Raw genomic sequence first — 20,043 nt, 5'->3', positions numbered from 1 at the left:
ATGCCTCATGTGACCTAAACACCAAATACACGTCACAGTCATGGTTCGACTAATGAAACCGAAAAAGCATCAAGTTCAGTTATAAATTATGTAGCGGTTGCAGGCAAATAACAAGAGCAACAGGCAACCTACACAGACAGTCCGACGTGCACACACAAAGGTCGGGTATCCTGTGTACATATGCAGCAAATATGCAAGAGTCGAGCTGCGTCATATGGCGCATGTGCAGTGTGGAGCATGCAATGCGTCTTCATATGCAAGGGTCTTGCGTATGCAGTACCGAGTTTATAATATGAAGCCCCAAGGAAATAGTGGGACCCAACGCAACATACGAGTACATCGGTGAGTTTTCAAATAGGGGTCCTCCCGAAGCAGCAGAGACAAGTTTGTGTTTATCGATTGGAGCACCACTACAGCAAACCAAAAAGTATGTAAATTTGCATTTATTTCTTCATCAGTAACTCTTAATAAAGCAAACACACAATTTAAGAGCCAAAATTACAACAAGTGAGCATATTTCAACAACCCTTTAAAGTTAATACGAAATCAGCTGGTCTAATTCTCCAGCGACATCATGCCAAAATTACCCCGAAGCCGTGCGAGTGTGCTCTGTGACCAACTTTTATATTTAGACTTGAGCTGGGCGGAGCTCGAAGATCTTTTTCTTGGTCATCAGCTGCGGTAAGCACCAGCGCCACAACAAAACAAATCAGGCGCTAGGCTGCTGAATGCGGGCGTTGTGAAGGAAGAAGAGTTGCGCCGAATGTTCCGCCTCCAGAAGGAACTTGTTGATGTTTTGAAATGTGCACTGAAAATTCCGGACTTGCTTGAGAGCAGCCAAGGTGTGCACACGACAGGGAAAGAAGCACTGCTAATGGGACTGCGTCGCCTCACCTACCTGAATTGTTAGTACGATCTGGACTCCACCTTCAGCTGACACTGCTCTGCCATAAACAGCATTTTTTTCCAACTCTTCCTCCTTGATGGCATGACATCACACAAATTGGTGAGTGTGGAAGCCCTAGACGAATATGCGAACATGCATGCGGCCTAGCATTTTATGCAAGTTTTTACAATATCGGAAGCTAGCTGGCATGTCCCCAAGTTTCTGTCATCGAAAAGTGGCCGAGGTAGTAGCACATCTAAAGCAAACGAGGTTGCTTGTTTTGTTGCAAGCGAAATCAAAGCAGTTCATCTAGCTGCCACTGTGCATTTGTAGTTGTTCTATGACAGAGCTTACCTCGTTATCCACAGTTCAATGCCACTGTAGTTCATTTTTTCATATCTAGCAATATCATGAAAATGTTATACAGGGTGTTTCACCTAAGACTTTCTGCAATTTTTAAAAATAAGCTATTTGAATTAGATGTGCGCTTTTTCTGGCATAGCATTGTCAGTGGTGTAGTACATCATAATGCAGCTAAGCCGTGCTAACTAGCAGGCTTGTTAACCAATATTTAATAGTTAACTTTTAAACTATTACCGTTGGGCTCCTTACTTATTGAGAGGTATGTAGCCCACCGTAAGTAATGTCCATATCCGTTTTTAGAATTTCGAGAACGCGATTATCTTCGGCGCTGTGGCCCAACAAATTTTGGCTATTTCGACGAGTTAGGTTCACTGGAGAGGTTGCTTTGCCTGCAAGCTTCTCAAACCGCATGCATTTTGGCGCGATGTAGGCGAAATTTGTTGGGCTACAGCGCCGAGGATAATCGCGTTCTCGAAATTCTAAAAACGGATATGGACATTACTTACAGTCGGCTGCATGCCTGTCAATAATTAAGGAGCCTAACGATAATAGTTTAAAAGTTAACTATTAAATATTGGTTAACAAGCCTGCTAGTTAGCACGTCTTAGTTGAATTATGATGTACTACACCACTGACAAAGCTATGCCAGAAAAAGCGCGCATCTAATTCAAATAGCTTATTTTTAAAAATTGCAGAAAGTCTTAGATGAAACACCCTGTATTTTGTTGTATTGTAGCGTGCGATCGTGGTCCGGCAGCCGAAGACGACGACTGTCCCAGTACGCCTGCCAAGCACGTGCAGACTGGATTTTCATGGCTGCTTAACTGCAAGGCCGGCACAGCGCTGTTCCATCCCAGCCTGGCTGAGCGCGTCCAGCCGAATATATTTGTGGAGACCTGACGATGACTGGTGCCCACGATTCGTCTCCACAAATTTGGTGACCTGGACGTGATGCGGTGCCGGCGGAACAAGGCCTCGATTGTGAGGAACCAAAGTTCCGATCCGATGACCAGAAGTCGGGGAGCTTGAGGGCGGAGACCGCGGACTCATGAAGTGGCAGCGTGCGAGGCGACGGAAATGGCACAGGAGTGGAGGGATCCATGGCCAGGGCTTACACGATGGAAGGTAGGCGGGGTCTCGAGCTCCGGGCAGCGGTAGGCCTAGCGAAGCGGCTGATGCAAAGCGCAGGGCAGGAGCAGAGAACGAAGACGCGAAGTCCGGAGTCCGCGAAGTCCGCCAGCCCTGCTCCTTCGCGGGAAACGGTCCGGCCGAACACTGAAGGCGACCGGTGTTCTCGGCCCGCGATCCAGTCGCCTTTTCCACGTCACAGGTGACCATGTTCGACCATGTCATTGGTGCGCTCACGCCTGCTACTGCTGCGGTTGTTCGCGACGTCTTGCGCTCTCCGCCTGCCGATCGCCCATACGATCATCTCAAAGCGATGCTCATCCAGAGAACTACTGAAACAGAGCCGCGTCGCCTGCAGCAGCTCCTTACCTCAGAAGAGCTTGGAGATCGCAAACCTACCGAGCTGTTGCGTCGCATGACCGCCCTGGCTGGAGACTTGGCTACTCCCCACGACAGCACGCTCCTGCGGGAACCCTTCCTGCAGCGCCTGCCTCCGCAGGTGCGCATGATCCTGAGCGCGTCTTCGTCTCAGACCCTGGAATCCTTGGCTACGCTTGCGGATAAGATCATAGACGTCGGCCTTCCCTCCCTTGCAACACTTCATCGCCCTCCTGCCCCTCAGCTATCGAGCCCAGCTCCTGACAATTGCTATACCCGTCTCACTGCTACTCATGAGGAGCTAGCCCGGCAGGTGGCGCAGCTTACAGCTGAAGTTGCAGCTCTTCGTGCTCGCCGGCCGCATTCATCGTCTCCACAAGGTCTTTGTACTGGATTACAAAAGACGCCCCCAGAAAAGTCCTCATGGTAAGAGGGAATATGAGGATCAGCAAACAGTTCCAGGAAAAAGGATGAAGTGTTCGTTCAGGAATCTTTAGAGGTTGCCAACAGTCGTGGGACGGCGAAAGGTATAAGAAATCATACCTAAGCAGAAGACACTCAGCACAACGCCTGCCGTACGCAGCTGCTTCTTGCTGCTCTCGTTAAAACAGGGACACCTGCGGACGTTTCATCATGGTTGTCTATCTAAAGTGCACAATTTGTCCCGACCGTCTGGAGTGCTACACTGAACGTGGAGAGCATCACCCTTTCTTTCTAAAATGGATGGCGCAACTGAATGCGCAGGATTCCTCGCTAAATCCGAATGCGGAACCTTTCCGGCCAGGTGAGCGTAACAGGCTGCAGAGTGGCTCCGGCGCCTTGCATCCTCGAACACGCACACCTCCATCATCTTCAACGCGAGCTAATGAGACACCTCTTACCACCCGATTTCCAACGGTGTCATTGAGCGTTTTCACTGGCAGCTGAAAGCTTCACTTATGGCGTCCGCTTTTCCCTTCACCATGGATTGAGCGCCTACCCTTCGTCCTGCTTGGTCTCCGCACTGCACTTCGCAGTGACTCTTCTACCTGTGCAGCAGAGCTAACGTTTGGCACTACTCTCCGTGTCCCTGGCGAATTCTTCGAGCCCTCACCACCCACGCCTGCTGACGTCTCAGATTATGCCTACCGCCTACACAGCGCTATGAGCAGTGTAGTTCCACCTCGTCAACGCCAGTATTCTCGTCGTGTCCACGTCCCCTCCGACCTTCAGCGGTGCACTCACGTCTTTGTTCGCCACGACGCCGTACGACCGCCCTTATGGCCACCATACGATGGTCCGTACCAAGTGCTCCAGCGTGCTCCTAAGCACTTTCTCCTGCTCATCAACGGCCGGCAGGACACAATCTCAGTTGACCGCCTTAAACCAGCTCATCTTGACACCGACGTCATCGCTACCTGTGCCGCTGCATTCCCTCCCGACCGTGCCAGACCTCGTCGCGTACGATTTGTGCCAAGCCCATCCGCTTTTCGCCATTCACACCTCGCTCATGGCCTCATCGCTAGAGGGGGGGCCCTGTAGCGTGCCATCGTGGTCCGGCAGCCGAAGACGACGACTGTCCCAGTACGCCTGCCAAGCACGCGCAGACTGGATTTTCATGGCTGCTTAACTGCAAGGCCGGCGCAGCGCTGTTCCATCCCAGCCTGGCTGAGCGCGTCCAGCCGAATATATTTGTGGAGACCTGACGATGACTGGTGCCCACGATTCGTCTCCACAGTATCATCACACAGCATGCAACTTTTGAGGCAGGCTGTACGCAACAAGGGTGCCCTGCTCACAACACTCTGGGGTTTTGTGGACGGCACTGCAAGGCCTATTTGTCAACCGCCCATCAAGCAATGCTTGTACTTTTTGGGCGACAAGCGAAGTGCATACCATAAAGTACCAGGCCAACATGTGCGTAAATGGCATTGTCTGCGAGTTTAATGGTTCCTTTCCTAGGCACATGCATGAATGCTGGTGGGTTCGAGCTGCATCCACTTCATTCTGCACATGAATAAACACTAACATATTGTCATACTCCGAGATTGATCACTCAGTTGTAACAAAAATTCAAGTAAACTGTGGAAATCACATTAAGTTTATTGTTAATATGCACGCATGCCAAGTATCCAGAAAAGGGCTGAGTCGGTCTGATCGTTCATATCAACGGATATGATGGACCAGCACTAACAGATCAGATGGGTTTTCTGCTCCCGTTCATCTGTTATTCATGTCAACCTTTTGACTACAGCCACGTGCCGGGCTCGTCATAAGTTTTCAGTCTGCAGGTCATGTGTCTCCCTTCTTCCCTCCCATCCAATCCATTAGCGCTGGTTCATTACGCCAACTATGTACGACTTCATACTATAATTACGTACCGTATAGGACTCGACTGCAAACACTGGCAGACAGCATTCAAGCTGTGTCCACACATGTGCACGAAGGGCAAAAAGTGTGCAACAAAAAAGAAACGGACAAGTCTGCACTTCACGGTGGTGGTTCCAGAAATGGTCCGCTGTAATGTCTTTCACAGGGATGCCGTGAGTAAGTGCGCTGTATGAGAAACTGAAGAGGCTGGTGTAGTATGGTGGTGACTGCATCATATACGGAGACCCTGCATATCCTCTGTGGCCACTGCTCATGCTGGTGCATCTCTAAGTTGGCAAAAGCAGCGGTTTAATGCCAAAATGAACACAGTGCGCCAAGCTGTGGAATGGGGTTTCGGAAAAACTGAGTTCGTAGGCATTTCTGACCTAGAGAAAAAAAAACTAACACTTCTGCTCTAGAACATGCCACATATTATCAAGTGCAACCATCCTTGCAAACTGAAACGTGTGCCTCTGTGGCAGCCAAGCAGGAATGTGTTGCGCCCCCTTCATTGCACGAGTACCTGCAATGAGATATACTCAGCCATGAACTGAAAGAATGGTGCCAAAGATGCACAGAGACACTTTGCGCCTACCAGAATAAAGGTGCAAAAATTAAGCACCCAGTTTGGTTTTGTTCGCTTCGTTGCCTCGGGAAGCTTGCATAGCAGTGTGCAGTTTTACTAAGGCGCAAGCCTTACTTGCCCCATTTAGCAAAAATCCGTCTGTGTGTGTTACCAACACTCGATACCCATAAAAGATAGCGTTCTCATGCAACCTGGTTGGTGACTGTTAAATTAAGGATTGCTCGCGTGAGGTTGTTTAGAAACAGCAACCTGGATCGCACAAATTCCGCCAGTGGCAGTATTTTCCAACTAATTTTCTAATCACCATCAGCCAGCCTCGTTCCGCGGCTTGACCATATGCACAAAGTCAAACGTATTACGCGTTGTCCGCCTGCATTTGTGAAGTCATTCATACCACGCACTATCATAGAGTGAAACTATCTACCTGCGCACATAGCCATTGAATCTAACGCCTCATTTCTTGATCTCATCTGCAGCGACGTTGGCATTTGAAATGTGTTTCTTTTCACACTTGCTGTACTTTAGCATTTACTTCTGTTCATTTCATGCCTTATAGTAGCATTTTTCATTTCCTTTATGCTTTATTGTCTTATTTAAACCTATAATTTGTGTTATATTGTTTTCTATCACCTGCTTCTTTATTTACTCTGTTGTGCTTAATTATTCCCACGTCATACCTAGCCTGTTTATTGTTCTTTTGCTTGTTAATTATGTTCCTTATACATATTTTTTTGAAGCGAAAAGCTTTACTAGGCTAGTCAACATCGGGTCTGGCACACTCCGTGATCAATTTTAGTAACATCTGCACGTGCGCGAGCTCGCCGCGTCACGTCACTGGAGAGGCGCACGTGGTCGGTGGCGGCTCCGTTGGTCGCCCTTCGCCGTCGTTTGAGCGCTGTGTGCATGTTTACCGAGTGTGCACCGGTGCACGCTCGGCTTCCTCGTATGACGCTACTGCGCATGCGCCACCTTCTCGCACTCCTTTCGCCCTTCGTTGCGGCGCATCTGATAACGCTGCGAGGTATATATATTAGAGCGCTCGTAGAAGAAATGCACACGCCACGCCACGAACGGAGATCCCGAAGTGGTGGCTTGCAAGTTGGCCCAGAGGTTATATACGAGAGCGCAAGGCCGAGCGAGGTGCTGAAACGGCAGAAGAATGCGAGGCTCGCCTCGCCAAACGACGGCAAAGGGATGCCGAAACAGCAACCAGCGAAGACGCTGAACAGTTACGCCTAGTTTCAGGTCAAACCAGCAGAACTTGAAATTGACCAAGACACACTGACAAATCAATATGCCGCAACATTAGTGAACAATGACCCGGCGATATGTGCAATCTACTTTCAATGCATGGTTCAAGTAATTATGAAAATTTTGAGCAACCCAAAGATCAGCCCATTTAGCCCTTACCATGTCGTGGAAAGTTTTAAGAGAATAGAGTTCCAGCACAGAGGAAGTCCTCACGCTCACCTTCTCTTGTGGCTAAACCAAGCACCAGAAGAACAGGTGGAGAATGCCTCTATGCCCAACACTGTGAAAATGGCTGAGCATCTTCTTTCCGTGTGAGCGTCCGGACTCGAGAAGCGCACCGGGCGGAGGAGGTGGCCATTGCCTTGGCCGTTTCCGACCCCGGATGTACTACAGTGTTGTGTGACTCTAGAACGGCAGTGAAGAACTACGCCAAGGGTAGGGTATGTAGTGAGGCCGCGCGCATACTGCGCAAGGCCGAAGACATCGGACGCAACAGTCCTGTGGTGATCAAGTGGTTTCCGGCCCACATGGGCAGTGACGTGTCGGAACGCGGAAACGTGAACCACAACGAGACGGCCAACTCGGCCGCGCGAGGACTAACCAACCGCGCGGCTGAAAGCACGGCCGACTCGGAGTCCTGGTCGCGGCGCAGTGCCAAGGACAAGATGACCACCTTCAACGAAATAGTGAAATGGTACAGACTGAACAGACAGACTATGCCGCCACCTCACCCGGGGCTTACCCGGAAGGAGGCAGTGTTATATAGACAGTTACAGACGGGGTCCCTGCTCACCCCGGTGCTAGCTAAGCACGTGTGTCCGAGTGTGCACGCGAGCGACATATGCAGACTGTGCGCGAAGGAGAGAGCCACCGCGGCTCACATCCTTTGGGACTGTAGCGTAAATCCGCGCGAAGCCAGCGAGAAGACGACGATCCCGCCGCAGCTAGAGGCTGCAACGAGGAGCTGTGATCAAAAGACACAACTCAAGGCCGTCCAGAAGGTCTCGGCAGCTCTCGAGAGGCAGCGACCGAGCGAAACCGAGGAGAGGGGGGCGGCACCCCCAGGAAGGGGGCGGCGGCCCTCTCGAACCCGTGGAAGTAGCGAGGGACGTAACAAGACCTCAAGGAGCACAATGCACGAGATTGACGTAGTGGCCGCGTCGCGGTAAAAGCTTGTCCTCCCTGCTTGGAGGGAGCCTAACCGACTCTGCAGGCTTTCTAAATAAAAGTTGTTCTCTCTCTCTCTCTTCTTTCGGCCGACCATGTAGCTTTACAGAGGCCACGCTCCCAAGAACACCAACATACACACACTTGCTATAAAGGTGGTCGAAGAAGTGTCGATTTAACGCTCCCTTCTGGTGAATGGCAAAGACCAAAGTGTTCACTCCTCTGCAACAACCGAATGATTTCCACCCAGTATGTCAATTTCCTTGCAGAATGGCAGGTAAAGCATGACGTGGTCTCTTTTGTAGTTTTCACATCGTCCATGCTGTAATTTCGACACCGCAGTATGGATGCTTTTCGCTGTTATCCAGGCTTAACCTACGCTAAGCCATAGCCAATTGTTTTACAGTGACCTCCCCCCTATTTAATACCCTCAAAGGAGGGCCTGTTTACCATTTATTTTTACCTTTAGGGGTATATTGAATAAAAATAACAAAAATCTGCCGTGCAGAGGTAGAATTGCCAGCTGCGTGGCATCAAGTTACATCATGCCATAGCGCGCAGCAACCGAGTTCACAAAACTGAACAGGTGGGCTCACGCCTTCTCAAACGTAAGCAGTTTTAAGTGTCTCTGCCAACTTCTTTGGTGGCTGCAGGAGAGTTTTTATCAACTTTAAAGACGCATTTCGCTGCGCAACAAATATGCGCCTATATCATGCACTATATTCCGACTGGCACTGAAGTTGCTCCTAGAGACAGGCAAACATCTACATTCTGAGGCAGCTTTTTTCTTCCCACTCTCTTCTTTTTGTCCGCCATTCTTGCTTCCCATGGTCCAGCTTTTCTTGTTCAAGCGCAATGCGCTTATTTTCCAAAATGGAGCCTTTCCATATTGTGCTCTCTTTGTTATTGAATATTATCCTGACCAAGCGTTCTTTAAAAAAAAAACTGGCACCTATGTGCAATGAAGAGGAAGTAAATGACCAGACAATGAAATGTGACCAAAATGTTATGGAGCACAGTTAAATTCTGTTGTAGTTTTGTTGCATTCATGTAAGTTGGAGCATGTTGTTAGGACATGTGTTGTCGTCATGAAAAATGCAAAGTATCTCATTGACGTTCGGTAACAAGGCACCGATGATGTGGGGAATGCACGTGCACACAGCACGGCTCTTGAGTAACATGAACACTAAGACGGCACTTAAGGCTGCTTACGAGCTGTGAAGGTGAAAGCATCAGTGCATCAATGCGAGCGTTTGACCTGGACGCAGATTGCGCGATGAGAAATGAAACGAAGACGTGCCTCTGAATGCCGATCCCACAAAAGTCCAAAGTGAAACAATCGGCTCGAATAGATATATATCAAGAGCTAGCCTCCAACCTGACTCATAAATGTATACAATATGGAACGAGAAACTGTACAACTCAATGTAATGAACACTAGCGAGCCCACCTTTCGACGATGCGGACAACCCGGCTCCAGTATCGACGATGCCTTCGCATCGAGAGGCACCGAGGTGAGATGGCACCGATCGCCACCTCTCTGGGGCTCGGACCACTACTCCATCCTTATCGAGCCCACTGCTGAGGAGGCGTGCGCCAAACGCTGGTATTCCATCATCAACTGGAGCGCGTTCAGGCAGGCGGTCGACGAGGCAGCCACTTCTGGTGCTGACTGGACGGGACTCCAATTCTTTGGCGTAAAACGGTGCAGTACCTTGGCTTGGACATCGACCAGCACCTTTCGTTCTGCCCTGCGGCGACCAAGGCCTGTTTGCAGATGAAGAGGATCACTGCACTGCAGCTTCACAGCTTTCAGAAACATGCTCATGTGATGCGCATTTTGAGCGGGTTTGTCGACTACAGCAACTGAGCGACCCATGGCCATATCGCTGGCAGTTGAAACATCTTCTCGGGTTTGTAACATAGTGTCGGACTTTGATTTTCAAGTAACCTACTTCGATGTATTAGGGCAGTGTGCTGGAGTTGAAAGTGAGGACGAGATGTTTGGTTGGTATTTCTTTGTTTATTTTCTGATTTTGATACGAAGTACATTTGTGACATTTTGGTCTTTGAGACCCTCAAACATTTCGTCTTCGGTCAGGTCGAGAAAGTCAAACTCTGATATCACACCATGAACGGTGTTCAAGGATCGGTGTGCAGTTGTTGTGACAGGAATGTCCCCTATTGAAACTATGCTGGACAGTTTGGAGTGCTGGTTGCTGTCTTTAATTTCCAGAAGCAGGTGACCGCTAGGCATTTTTGACAACTTGTAGCCCGTGCCCAAGTCATCGGTCAGACATTTGGAAACCATGAATGGGGACAATTTTCTGGCAGTTTTTTCAGTTTCACTGTGGATAACGTGGTACTTTGGAAATGTTTGTCCCGTTTTTTGGAAGCATTGGGCTGTAAGGTCTTCGGTCCGCACTCTTTTCGGGGTGCGATCATTATTTGATGTAAGAGAAGCCATGAAAAATAATGTTCTTCGGCCATGGTGCCAGCCACCCACCATGGAGCCCAACAAGGGGGCGGGACAGGAACTTGAAAACCAAGCCCTGCCCACGCCAGCTGTACACCACTGCTATAACCAAATATGACAAAACCTAGGGTAGTTCGCCACACAAGGTTAACCCTAGCCGCCTATGAAAAGTGAAAAAAATCAAGAAGAGAGGAGGAGACAGGAGAATTGTAAGAAAGAGAAAGGACAGTGAAAGATAGAGGGGAGGACAGGAAAAGGCGACTGCCGATTTCCCCCAGTCGGGTCAGGCCGGAGGTGCCGTCTACGGGAAGCTGGGGCCAAAGTGGTGTGTTGCCTCCGCCGAGGGGCCTTAAGGGTCCAAACTCTCGGCATCAGCTCAACCACCAGGGTCCCCTTTTCCCCGGACACGGCAATGCCACGCACGGCTAAGCGCGGGTGCTCGGGTCCGTGGTGACGCACTGTTCACAATCACCCCCCTGCGGGGATGTCCCTGCGGATGCTCAGGTACCCGTGGTGTCGCAACTCACCAACGTCTGCATGCACTCTAAGAACTGCTACTCCTGCAGTAAGAGTAAAAGAGCCCCGCTACTCCTGCAGGCCTCAATCTACTCACTCTACATATGAGAAAGAGTGAAAAGGTCTGTTCACTCCTCATGACAAAAAAGAGTAAAATGGCCTTTCTACTCCTGCATACCCGAAGAGAGTTCAGTGCTTGTTTTACTCCTCCGCCAAAGGAATTAACAAACAAATGATAGCGTTCATGCGGCTCCACAGGCTGCACAATAGATAGCATTGCATATCGCAGCAAGCAACTCGTATTATTTTCTTATGCCACAAAGAAGAATTTACAGCGAGGCCGTTGTTCATTTTGCTAAGAGCGCTCGCCATGCATTCATTCAAACTTGCGTTTAACTGTATTTTCGCGGAAGCACTTACTATATACTTACGTGAACTACATACGGACACGTCTAACTGGCTTTCTAGGATCTCTCATTAGATGCAAAGGCTTTGGGAAATAGACTTTTTCTAGTCACTGAGTTCACTCCGAACGTAGGAAAAAGTCAGGGAACTATACAAACGCTATGTAAAGCGAGTAAAAGGATTTGCCGGGATATTTGGTTCATTTCTGAAAAAAAGATTTAACTCTGCGAAAGGGTTAGGAAAGGGTTAGTTTCATCGGTCGTTTCAATTCGGAAGCGTTGGTGCTGCAAGACGTGCATATGGAAGCCACGTTTGTGCATAAAGCTCCTGAATTTTTGAAAGCGCAGCTGTGACAGTTCTCGCTGTCATAAATAAGTACAAAGCAGCGGAAACACATAGGGGGTCATTTGTTCTGGAAGTGCTTTAACCACAGTTTGTTATACATAAATTCTTGTGCATTAATTTTGTGACAGCTGCTGATCTTTTTTTTTTATCATCGCGCACATACACCAGCCTTTACTGTCACATCCGAGTGAGTAGTGGTATGTCCATGGCATTAGTTTTATTCTTCCCACTTTCAGGTGTAGAGCAAGGCGTTCGACACGCGTATCGACGTCGATGAGAATACGGTATTGGAAGACTGCTGCCAAATCAGGGTCGTTGATGTTTGCTTGGTTGCTGAAGGCACCCCCTCAGATGAAGCCGCGGGAAGCTCGTAAGTGTCGCAAGTGTTCTCCTTCTGCGCGCGTTTTTAAAGATTGTGCTCAGCAGAAAAGTTTTGATGAGATAAACGCCTTTTTATTTGCCTGCATATACTGTAAAAACTGATCAGGCAAATAAAAAGTCATTTAGGAACCACGTTCTTTTCGTGACTTTTGCTGTTTCGATTACTTCGTCAGGATATGCCTACTTATATTAAAAGGCAGAGCAACTACATGTGCAAGACAAGTTCGCACCGGGACAAAACTTGGCAGGTTCAAAGGCAGCAGAAATGTAGCATGTCACGGGTGTCACCTGGAATGGGGCATACGTACCATTTCAGATAAACCTATGTAAAGAGCCTAAGAAAGTCACAGTTGTCACCTGCACTCTTGTTTCTTTGTGGAAAAGAGCTACTACAATTAAATGTCTATCCTGAGGCAATTGCAGTTGTGACAAGCAAAATTCTCGGAACAGTCACAGCTCCACAGGCGCATGACCTATCACTGTATGGTCAGGCGCGAATGCTACAGGTCAGCTGCTACCTTGTGTACTGTGTAGATGCGTGTTAATTATTGCTGTCACTTTTAAATGTTACACGAATTAATTATGCTTGCGAACTGTGCAATGTGGGTCCTTTGCTTATTGTGAGAACTGATATGTTGCTGTTGCTTTCGTGCAACATGTGGCACTGGAATTCAGTGCAGACTTCTCCAACACTTCCAGACAATGATCAGTTTAACGGCTTTGCAGCCATTGGCTTTCATTGTCAAATAATGGTAGTAATTAATGAAATGGCTGATCTTGTGCCTTTTTCTGCACTTGTGCTGTCACTGGGCAGCACATCAGAACCACTGTTTGTTATGTTTATAAATGATGCTATCTATATACTGATTCTAAACCTGAAATTATCATGTTTGGAGACGACGCTAGCTAGTTAGTTATTCAAGTTAGTAGACATGTCCGATCTTGCATATCAAGCTACTCCACTTGGAGGGACTCTTAATCTCAGCTCTTGAACGTTTCCATTATTTGGCAGTGCAGTCAAACTCGAGGGCTGTTACGTTTGCCTTGAATTATTGTGTCTGCATCAGTGAAAGCGGAAGTCGGGGTGACTGAGCAAGGATACCTTCTGTAGAGAGACTGTGCAGTAAAAGGGGTTGTACAGCGAAAACATACAAACTGTGAGAAATCCAAAGGAACTGCAGATAACAAAAATGTAACCATATACAACATAATATACTTTATGTGAGTTAATTGCTCAGCTAGTTGTTTTTCAGACATTCCATGCAAGACGGGGCTGTCCGCTGTTTTTCAGACAGGGGGCAGCCCCGTCTTGAATGGATTCTAGCATTGTAATTAGATAAATTTGACGTGGACGCTATCTAGAAGTGTATTCCAGCTGAGGGCGAATGAAAGCTAGGTGTGCCATTCTGTGGATATCATTGGGTGAGGTATGAAGCAATTTCACATAAGGGCTACAGTTGTAATGCATATTATAACAGAGAAATGGTATGGATATTTTCAAAATTTTAGCCCGGCAGCCACCTGATAGGCATTGGTCTAAAGCCAATAATAAACCTTAGTGAAACTTTACTACTGAATTAAGTCTTTTGTGATATCTTTTGTATGTGTACACATGTGTAATGTCTACTTTTTAATTTGCAGAGAGCATTTTGGAATTCTCCCTTTTTGAATGCGGACAATGAAGGAAGCCTTACAGGGAACACTGAACTGGTGAAGAAAGAAATTAACATTGCAGGTGGAAATGCCAAGATCAGACAGTCAATGGGTAAAAATTCTCAGATTCGGAGGGAATACATTAAGAAACAACCAGCTTTGGAAGAGCTACTTGATGTCTACCCAGCGCTAGGCAGTGAGCGAGAGGTGGGTGCAGCGTATTTTTTGATTGCATGAATAAGCTGCTGTCACTAGGTGGTAATGCCATCTTACATTTTACTGTGCTTTAATTGATATGCTATGAATTTTTTACAGTTATGTTAGAAAATGTAGGAAGTGTAGCTGTTTAAAGCAAAATAAATTTTTAAAAATGCCATATTTTGCATTGTCAGAGGCATTGCGCAAGGATGGAACAAAGACTAAGGCTCGATGAGAATAGAGACCAGCCCACAATGGCAGGGCTGCACACGCATAATGAAACTAAAAGCCTGGCAAGGAAAATAACCATGACGAGCATCTCTTGGTATTTTATTCTGGAAAAAGGAGTGGAATATGGGACAAGCGAATACTCCTCCAAAGTGTGTTCTCGGCACTCCTGTGCACTCTTTTAGTTCTAAGAGTGTGCGGCAGACGCCCACTGCGGGGCTATTTTGATTTCATTACAATATACATTCCTTTTTAGCTCGATGAACCAGCCAGCACAAAAGATGGTGACGTGATTTTTGAACTTAAAAGCTCGCTTGCACTAAAAGGGGAGGAGAGGGAAAACATCAGACACGCCCACAGCACCAAACAGAACTTTCCCAAATACGCTGGGAGCATGCACAGCAAGCATTTGGCCATCAGGTGTTCGGACAATAGTGGCTCCGATTCCTGCAGCTACAAGAAATTTTTCTCTATTGTGCTTCTTGCATGGTAGATGCTGATCATTGTTTTGTGCTAGTTGACATTAAAGCAGAAGGAAGATTCCCGAACGGTGCTATTTTTAAAGAGCATTATCAAAGAACAGACTAAGACAGAATGCTCGGTTTACCTTCGTCAACATCTAGATGGCATCTCTGTATCGCAGGTGAAGCAGCATTCCCTCTCAAAACTTACTGCGTCCATACCCTGGCAAAAACTTGGAAAAGAAGAAAAGTTCAAATATTGGCTTTCTAAGGCAAAAAGATACATTGAAAATGCCAGTGGCATTTTCGTTTCACATTGGTGTTCCTTTTTTTGCACTGTAGAAGAGACCCTGACATACTAAGCAATATGGTAAAAGCAGCAGTGTGCCATCATAATTTCCTTATGCAAGACTGTGCATACTGCCCATCTGAAGACAGCGATACTAATTAGTTAGCTATATTGATTTTAATGGCGCAAAAGCAACTGAGGCTATGATTCGCCAAACACAAGGTTAGAGTTTTTGTTAAAGGTGAAGCTTTCTATACTTAGAGTTTGTTTAAAATGCTGGCTTCCTTGAGAAACCTAAAAATACATGAGATGTCAACCAGTGCTCGATCACCTAAAAGTAACATGGGGTGTAATGGGATGCTTTCCCTGTAAAATGTTGTGAAATATTTCTTTCTTAGTTCTTCTAGTTTGATCCATGAAATTAAAATGTGGTTCACTGTGAGTTCAGCACCACACATTTCACAGAGAGGTTTGTTTTGTTTGGCTAGCAGAAAGCTGTGCGTGAGGTGGGTGTGTCCAATGCGGAGCCGACATAAAATAACTTCAGTAAAACGTTCTTGATGCCTACATGATTGCCATTCCCCTAAAATTCCCTGCCATTCCCCTAAAAGACAGCGATACTGTGTGGAGGAAAATTGTACAAGATGGTGATCGGTGGCAAACAGTAAAGGCGTGTACACGGCATGGCGGCGGCGGCCAAAGCACTACACTCCAGCTGCTTCCAACAGCTGATGCAGTTGGCGGGTCCTGGCACGCTAGGACGTCACCTGGTGCCAAAGAGAGCGGTCTGCAATTCACATCGATCACGCCAAACTCGTCCACACCGAGCGCCCTCCCTTGCTGCCACCAGTCACTGCCAGAACAAAACAACTGCTTCTCACGAAGACACAGTAGGCATCCTTCACTAGTAGTATGACCATCAAGAGATTTTTGGACGTCGTACAACAGCATCCCTGCGTCTATAATACCAAACCAGGGTTCATGCTGGTTCCAAGCTCCGAAATTCAAAGGCTTTCAAGAACAATTGACTTGTCCTGATAATGCAGCACTTTTTTGGGGTCCCCTAATCGATGGCATTTGCCTAACTGACATAGCAGCATACAACACCTAATGTCTTTTTCAATGAGGAAAAAGTTTGGCATCATTCAGTTTCAAGATAGTATTTTTCCACTGTCGAGTCGTCATGAATAACTAACAAATACAAAGCTGTGTGGGCAACGTACAGAAACTAAAAAACAACACCAGTTATAAAAGATGCCAAGAAGCCTAGGTCACATTCGGAGCTCCCCAGGGGATGAGTTCTGTACGAATGTGGCAAGCTGCTCATTCGACTTTCATTTGTGATTTTGATGATAGTGTATAACTGGTTTACTTCCCCATATATGCAATGAAATTTACAATTTTTGTCCTTTCCTTACAGAGTCTTATGTAATGACAAAGCAGAAGGAGCAGCAGGTTGTGATGACCTCACACTTCACAAGTGACGAATATTCGTCCCAACATAAAAGAAAGCACCATCAGACACAATGCATTGTATCCATCGAGGACTGTGTACCTTTTGTGACGACAGCTCACTTGGGGAAGCCAGAATTTTCTGTTCTACCACAACATCAGCCAAGCTTTGTTCCATGCCCTCGATGGCCAAGTGCTACGAAAACTTACTTCTAATGGAGATAATAAAGACTGTCCGTCCACTCCGGAACACTACTGCAACGTAAAAGTCTTACATTTCCATTCTTGACATTAGACCAGTCAAACACAGCGCAGAAAAAATATTCCAATACACAAGAAATTTGGCCTTGCAAGTGATTAGAGAACATGTAATGCTGCAGGCTTATTTTACATTTATGTTTTATGCAAAAGAAGTGGCCAAGGCTCTTACGTGCCAATAAATAGGTAAAAAAAATCTGTTGCGTTTAAAATACATAGCTCAGAAAGCTGATGATGATTTTTTATGGTGGAAGAGCATCAGTGTTCAAACAGCGCCATGAAACAAGACGCTTTCATTTACTAAGGGCGATGTCATCAAAGACCCGTTTCCCAAGCACTTCACCGCAATAAAGCCAAGCAGTGAATACATTGAAAATGCCACTGGCATTTTCGTTTCACATAGGTGTTCCTTTTTTTTTTGCGCTGCAAAAGAGACCCTGACCTACTAAGCAATATGGTAAAAGCAGCAGTGTGCCGTCATAATTTTCTTATGCAAGACTGTGCATACTGCCCATCTGGAGACAGCGATACTGTGTGGAGGAAAATTGTATAAGATTGTGCAGTGGCACTGGGGAACAAACCCCGCATCTCCCACATTCGAGGCAGATGCTAGGCAACCACTACGGTAAGTTCTGAAATCTAAAGCTGTCCTACCAACAAGTCTCCCCCATTCTACAGATCTGCAGTTACTTGATCCTCAGATCTGTAGCACCAATAATTTACGTCGTGGTTAAAGCAATACTACCGTCGACAAAACGGAGGTCACGCAACTTCAAGATGTAATTTGACTTTTTCTTGCTGCAAAACAACAAATCTAAAGGCGCAAATGTTTTGTAGAATACAGTAAAGTTAGGATTCAAGGCGGCACCAAAAGCGGTAGACCTACTCAGTGCCAAGCTGCAAATGCTTCACTCTAATTCACCTCCTGAAAGTCAGTTCACACATGAACTGAAAATGAGGCCATGGGATGCCCCATCCTAGACTGGAAGTATGTGGCCTCATTTCCAGACTCATGGCTGCAGTGCATCCGTTGTTCAATTTAAGAGGAGATGCCTGGCTAAGAGTCGGCTTTTGAACTCGTGCACCAATTTTGATTAACTTTTCAGGATTGGTTTATCTTCTTATAAGACTACAGGTAGTTTTAATATAGCGTTTGCGTTTTTTGCTAACGCAACACGCAAGATGGTTGCACACGCCAAACCCAAAGCGCCTACGACTGGGTCACGGCCACCCCAGACGACAGCCTCCAGGCTCAATGCAAGGTGTGCCAAAGGGTATTTTCAATTTCGCATGGAGGAGAGTTCAATGTTAAAAGGCATTCAATAGGTGAAAATCACTCGAAGAATGTTCGAGAAAACATGACTGGAGTATCAACGTCTTTTTTTGTGAACACCGCCGACACTAGCAACACCAACAAGGTTGCAGCCGCTGAGGCAACATTTGTGTACCATACCGTTAAGCACAAACATTCTTACCGATCAACAGACTGCGGAGCAAAGATGAATCCTGTGTTATGCCCAGACTACGCAATTGCCAGGTAGATTTGCCTTGGAAGAACCAAGTGCCAAGCTATTGCGACAAATGTCCTGGCTCCTGCGCATCTGTTACTCGATGCATCAGCACGCTGCAAGCACCCAACATGCACCAAGGGTCACCAGACACGACACCTTACTCCTCCATAGCTACAGATGCCGCAAACCACGGGAACATCAAGCTTTATCCTCTGGCTGTCAGATTCTTTATTCCTCAGCATGGGATCAAGAACAAAGTGCTCGATTTTTATGAGGACCACAACGAGGCGGCTACTGCAATTTCTGGGCAAATATAGACGAGGATACAGGAAGCTGGTCATGACATTAAGAAGGTATATCTGCCTACTGTGCAGACAATGCAAGCATCAATTACGGGAAGTACAACTCTGTGTAACCCATGATCACAAAAGAAGTCCCCGGTCTGACCAAAGCGAACTGTGTTGCACATGTACTGCACAACTGTGCTTGGCATGCAGCTGACAAACTCAACACTGACATTGAGAGTGTTGTCACCGATTTACAACCACTTTTCATTGTCTTCAAAGTGGCTTCACAACCTCCGGTTGATGTTTGACTTCGTCTCCACAGAATACTTGTCTTCTTGAGATACGTGCCAACTCGATGGTTGTCTCTTTTCCCAGCTGTGAAAAGGTTGAATGTTTGCTGGCCGGCTGTCACCGGTGTTGTCTATGAAGTACCACTGACATGTGGAGCAGTCTACATCGGCCAAACGAGCCGTTGTATCAATGATAGAGCATGGGAGCACTTTGGAAAAGGGAACCGGGTTTAATTTGGCCCTTCACTGCAAAAAGTGCAAATGTGAGCCAGGGCTTGGTGGTACCAGGATTTTGGGCAGGAGTGGCGTGGCAATAGGTGGTGCATGAGGTACTCGGGGCCTTCCATATTGCAAAAAAAGGCGATACTTGCTGCAGTGACTCTTCTGTTGCACTGCGAAGGAAAGAACCTGCCTTCACAGAATCCTTTCTTTAATCAGCACTCGACAGCTAGCAGCTACAGTTGAAGTGAAGTTTAGTGCCGCCTGTTCTTTTCTGTTGACTGTTGCTTAGGGGCTGCAGGGTTTTTTGTTGTTTATTGCTTTATGTTGCTGTTTTTATGGTTTTATTACTTTTCATTGTTTTTCGACTCTTCCTTTGCTATGAAATGTTGACTGCTTTTGCTATGATGTTTGTGACACTGCTTTTGCTAAGATTTTTTCGCTGGGATTAGGCACAGTGTGTTGTGACAATCTTTGATGAAAGCAGGTGCATACGGGCTTTGTAACCTCAGGTCTTTTCTTTGCCATGACGGTTGATTGATAAGATGGTGATTGAGTGATGATCATTTGACCGAGTGTCCTGTATATATTCGAGCCCCTCTCCGTTGAATAAACAGTTGGTAATCCAGTCTCTTTCCTAACTTCTTCTCGTTTTCCTGTGTTCGTCTGTTTTTTATATGACCGTCACGAAACAACAAAGCCTGACACCATCAGCCAATAAAATGTAAGCAATGTTGTACTTGCTAATACGGTGTTGTGCTTTGTGGCTGCGGGGTTGTCAACATCTTACAAAATTCCATGCGGCTTCTTCACAAAACGGGCTAAGTGGCAAAATGCTGCACAAACTGAAAAAGCATGTAATCAAAATCGAAAAGTGTGGTCTTCATGTGGTACGAATCATTACAGACAACCAAAAAATTAATGTGACTATGATGCACTTTTAGGAAATGGATCGCTGAAGCCAGC

At 46.8% G+C, this 20,043-nt stretch overlaps 1 protein-coding gene across 8 annotated transcripts in view; it reads right to left on the bottom strand.

Annotated features, from left to right (window-relative positions):
• Positions 1-20,043, bottom strand: part of LOC149369680 (uncharacterized) — a 133,126-nt gene that overhangs the window by 68,554 nt on the left and 44,529 nt on the right. The window lies entirely within an intron of this gene.

The sequence above is a fragment of the Amblyomma mixtum genome, chromosome 1 (genome assembly GCF_055824585.1).
Source record: "Amblyomma mixtum isolate Tamu chromosome 1, ASM5582458v1, whole genome shotgun sequence".
Lineage (NCBI taxonomy): Eukaryota > Metazoa > Arthropoda > Arachnida > Ixodida > Ixodidae > Amblyomma > Amblyomma mixtum.
This window is presented reverse-complemented; position numbering and strand designations above follow the sequence as displayed.